We start from the raw sequence: 5,551 nt of genomic DNA on the forward strand, positions 1-5,551 counted from the left end.
ACTAAAACTGAAATAATAGTTAAAGGTTTTATTTAGATCAGTCCTAAAACTCAAATTCATAAATAAGCCATTCAACTATCGTTTCAATTACTATCAGATGTCTAAATCCTCGAAGGCCAACTCTCGTTGCAGATCAAATATACTTTAGACAAGCATTAAGAACCATTTGATTTGTTCACTAAGTCCTAAACCAAATCTTGTTGCGATTAACAACTTAGCTCAGCTAGATTCAGTTCTGGTGTTGATTACAGTCTTGTGTCTCACAACTATCCTACGATTAAGCTTCTAGTTAATTACTTTAGAAATGAGCAATAAGATCAAACCCGATGAAGGATACAATAAGATACCCAATCAGTTTTATAAATCACAAGTTCTTCATAACCTTAGAAAATTTCTCAATCTAATAAGCGAACTATTCAGACATGATCATGCAAAACATAAAAAAACTGATTATATTGCATAAAATAATAAGAGAAAGCAACACTGGAGTTCCAATCAATTTCTGAAAAATTCTATTATCTTCTCTCCAAAATCCCTCTAATATAAAATAATGCTTATCCTAAATAATGGTTAAAAATAGACAAATATAGGTTAAACACTTCTAGGGGTCTCTTTGCAAATAGGAAAACTTCAAGGCCAAAGTGAAATTTTTGAAACTTGAGTCGGGTTTTGCTAGACCGCATGAGTGTCGACCAATACACCAGGAGTATAGATCAACACTACTTCCAATTATCAACTCCGACTTCGGCACTTAGGGTTTTCTTCACTTCAAGCTCCAAATGGCTCCAAAACCTCCATAATACTTCAAAACGTACCTAAACCCAAAAGACCTTAAAACATATACGAAAAAACATGAAGACTCTATAAATGAATGTATACCATGGTTAAAACCGGTAAAAAGTGAGGTATATCAACTCTCACATACTTACCCTTTGCTTGCCCTCAAACAAAACTAGAATAAACTTGTGGAAAAAGTTTGAAAACGCAGGGGCTCACCTTTCTTTTATTAGACAGAAAGTGTCTCACATCGGTAGTTGGAAGGGATCCTAAGTAATATATAAGATAGATGGGTCACTCCACTTATTACCAATTGGTTTTAAGTTTGAAGTCCATCTAGCTTAGCATGGTATCAGAGCCCAATCCACGAAGTCCAACCCGATCCATCGATCTGGCCCAAAGTTTGTCCATCGATCCTTGCCCGAGCATTCCGAGATTAACGCTCAAAGAGCCATCATCTCGAGGGGGCGTATTAGATACAAAATGTCCCACATCGGTAGTTGGAAGGGATCCTAAGTAATTACTGAAAGTTGGGCTCTTTTTTTGTACCAGCTACCATTGTTGTTAATGAAATACAGCTCTTCTTGACCTTCCAAACCCTCAACCTCATGGACAACAGGTAGTGTCTCTTGGTTTGGGTTACCAACAAAGTTCAGCTGCTCTTGGATGGATTTATCAGCAATGAATATGTCTATCTTATCCTGTAGAGCCTTTAACTCCTTCCTCGTCTGCTTGTCATCTGTTCTACTGCCTCTGTCGTGGTCTCCACTGTAGACTGCGTCACTCTTTACCATGTTGTCAACCAGCTCCTCTGCATCTTCCTCAGTTCTTCCCAAGAAGAACCCATTGCTACCTGTATCTAATCTGGCTCTGTACTTAGGAAGAGCACCCCTGAATGTGTTCATCAAGCTTTTCTTAGAGAAACCATGGTGTGGGCATTGAGCTTGGTAGCCCTTGAATCTCTCCCAGGCTTCAGTAAATCCTTCCAAGTTCTTCTGTTGAAAGCTGGAAATCTCATTTCTTAGTTTAGCAGTTCTTGAAGTAGAGAAAAACTTCTCCAAAAATGATTTCTTGCAGTCATCCCAGGTGGTGATAGAGTTGCTGGGTAGAGACTTCTCCCACTGACGTGCGTTATCCCCCAAAGAAAAAGGGAATATATTGAGCTTTAAGGCATCCTCGGACACACCATTCGTTTTTGACAACCCACAGTAGCTGTCGATCCTGTCCAAGTGATCAAACGGGTCCTCTACCGCCAAGCCATGATATTTTTTGTTCTCGATCACGTTGAGGAGTCCTGATTTGATCTCAAAGTTGTTGGCAGCCACAGCAGGTGCTCGGATTTCCAATCTATGACCATGAATGTTGGGGCGGTCATAAGTGCCAATGGGTCGAGCTGCTCGTTGTGGGTGTTGTGGAACGTTGTTAGCTCCATTGGCGTTCGCATCATTTTGAGGTTGGTCTCCCATATCAGTATCCAATCTCTGCAAGTGAGCCTGTTGCTCTTCTTCTCTTCTCTTTCTAGCACACTCTCTCTCTAAAGCTCTGATGTCTGCAACTCTTGAAACTAGGTTTGATGGACCCCTGCTCCTCAAGTTCATACACCTGAAAGTTAAAGGGAGGTGAAGAAGGAGAATCAGTAACAAAAGAAAATAAAAATGACTTAGTATCAAGCAAGTGACTAAATCTCAATGTTCAAATCTACTCAGTATTTGGCAATGGCGCCAATTTGATGTTAGGAGTTTTCAAGGCTCCTAAGACAAATGATGTAGTATAAAAGATTGTCGAACCAAATCTAAGAGATTTCAAAGCACTGAGAATGCAAGTACTTACTTAATCTAAGTGCAACCGATGATTTAAAAGATTTCTAAACTAGTGATTAATGCTAATGCAGTTGCAGAATAATAAAAGCGATAAATGAAGTAACTTTCTTTACTAAGGGAAAAGAGAACTCATGGGCATAGGGATTAGACCTTGGGTGATCAAGTTTCGAACTAAGGATGGCAAACGATCAATCAAACTATCAACCTTAAGCTTAGACACAATTCTAAACAAGCTCTATGTCTAGATAAATGTTCATTTACTAACACATTTCAAACATCAAATATCTTTGGTTGAATAATATGAAAGCAATCATTACTAACAAGTCTAATGGCTATCTTAGCACCTCTAACAACTTATGTCTTTGGCAAAGTATGCTAAAAGCTTAAAAGAGTTGTCTCAGGCATTTCATCAAACACATTTTGGGTGGGAAATACCTAAAGATCAACTTTTGAGAGGCCAACTCAGAAGATGCATTATAAATACACTACTAGCAAGGAGTAAGAATGATCTACACTAAAACATCCTAACTCTAACCTAATCACCCTTAATCTCCCTAACCCATGAATTCAAAAGGTGATTACTCACTAATCTCCATGATTCCTCTTAAACCCATATTGGATTTCAGATTAATCATGTAGAGAAATGCAGAGAATCGATATGAAAACAACAGGATTGCAATAACAAAATGATCAATTGATTCAAGGAGAAGAACTTTCCAAGAGGTTTTTGGTGGTTTTTCTTAAGATAAAAGATTATCTGCCTCCAATGACTTACAAAAGGTACTTAAACATAGGTTTAGAAAGTGTAAAACATGCATAACAAAATGACCAAAAGGCCCTTAATAAATCATAAGTTCGACCAAATAGACGACGCACAGCGACCTCGGGTGGTCGCTCCAACACGTCGCTCCGGGCTTCGGGAGCGACCTGGGGTGGTCGCTCTGGCAGGTCGCTCCGGGTCCATTTTTTGTATCTCCAGACGATAAAAGGGCGAGCGACTTCGTGGCGTCGCTCCGGTAAGGTCGCTCTAAGAGGTAAGGCACAGCGACTTCATGGCGTCGCTCCGGTAAGGTCGCTCCCATGCACTGCTCGTCCAATGATCACCTTTATCACCTCTTTTGAGCTCCAAATGCACTCAAATGTCTCCAAGAACTCCATGTGGTACTCCAATACCTACTAAAGACTCATGTATGCAAAATGCAACCTAAACATGGCTAAATCCTAGTCTATATGATCAAAATGCACATGGGTGAATGGATAAAACAATGAAAATATGCAAGATATCAAAAGACGAGTGAGTGTTGTACCTGAGTAGGAGTGGCGATCGTCATCATTAAGTGCCCATTGATACTTTGCGTGATAATGGGTGGTGTGGACCGACACCTTGTGAGTCATAATGGCAATGCCCAACAATGATCAGGGCCTTCGGGCGATTTGCTAGAGCGAAGGGGCAATGTGCTGTTGATGTTCGGTGAGGCTCGCCTTCGGAGCAGAGCACAAAGAGCTTAATGTGCTGGGAGATCTGGGGAAGATGCATAGCACATGGTGATTGAGGAGATTTGGATGGTGTGGGACAGTTTCCAGAGGTGGAGAGTTGGTCGACGGTTGAGGAGCAAGAGGCGATACAGAGAACCCCAAAGAAGCCGACTCTTCCTGCAAGACTCACAGTTCTGAAGCTTGGGAAGGGTAAACCATTCCGGCGGGGTACAATAGGTGAGCAACATGAGAGGCGTCGGATCTGGATTCCGAACTGGTGGAAATGCATTACGACCGCAGACGAGACGGCTCCTTGTTACAATATTCAATTTCATATTTATTTTGATATGATATCTAAATAAAAGTGTTTAAAATTTTTAAAACTACCTTTAATTAATACTCAATTATATATAAATAAATATTAATTTTTTATGTTTTTCTTTTAAATTTTATTTCAGGTATATCCGAACCGAACTGATATAATCTGAATATGAATGACATATAGTTACTTTAAGGGTTTAAAGAAGTAATACAAATCAGAACTAAAATTGTCGGGTTATATCCGAACCCGGCTCGTACGAAGAAGAACTAGGATGTGCAACAAATTACAACCGAACACAAAATATCTGATCCAAACATCAATGGGTATCCAAACGCCCATGTCTAGATACAAATCTCGGGGGATTTTAGTCTTTGATTTCGCTAGGATGGATTTTGACCCAACAATATATATAGAAATAGGGAATATTTAGCATTGATGCGAGGCGTATGTTATGTCCTCAACCGTCATTTCCAACTAGTTAAAGGAGTTGTACATGAATTTCTTGTAGCCTTCGTGGAAACGTTATTAAGTTTTACAGTGTGTGTTATCTCCTTTTCTAGAATTTGTACAAATCTGATAATTTGGAGTCTTGGACCATTTACTCTATGAACAATCAAAGATGAAAACCGTTCTTTTTTTTTTTGAGCAATCAAAGATGACAACCGTTCATGTGAGCTTTAACTACTATTCTCTTTCTCCGTTTCTTCCCTCACATGTCTAACCCAAACTAATTGCCTGCAAAACGAGATTGTATTTTATTAAAAACTATATTATCTGACATCACTTATTAAAAAACTTATAAATGCTGGCAAGTTGCAGCCGAACTCGATGAATCTCTTTATTTTTAATTACATTTGTCACCCACATGTAATGCTGTTTTTGTTTTCTCTTTTCTATTTTCTTGTACAACTCAACGTTCTTCCGCGTTTCTGGGAGAGAGAGAGCTTGATATAAATATGTAGTTACAATATTTAATTTCATATTTATTTTGATATGATAATTAAAAATAATTATTTAAAATTAAATATTTAAAATTAAAAAATCACCTTTAATACTCAATCATATATAAAAAAATATTAAATTTTTATGTTTTTTTTTTAAATTTTAAATTTTGTTTCAGGTATATCCGAATCAAACTAATATAACCCGAGTATTA

At 38.3% G+C, this 5,551-nt stretch overlaps 1 non-coding gene across 1 annotated transcript; it reads left to right on the forward strand.

Moving 5' to 3' along the window:
* Nucleotides 1–1,698: 1,698 nt before the first annotated feature.
* On the forward strand, nt 1,699–1,805 carry LOC125608490. Its single transcript, XR_007339381.1, has one exon. It is a non-coding gene; the product is annotated as a small nucleolar RNA R71 (small nucleolar RNA).
* The last annotated feature ends 3,746 nt before the right edge of the window (nt 1,806–5,551 follow it).

Source organism: Brassica napus, chromosome A4, assembly GCF_020379485.1.
Source record: "Brassica napus cultivar Da-Ae chromosome A4, Da-Ae, whole genome shotgun sequence".
NCBI lineage: Eukaryota > Viridiplantae > Streptophyta > Magnoliopsida > Brassicales > Brassicaceae > Brassica > Brassica napus.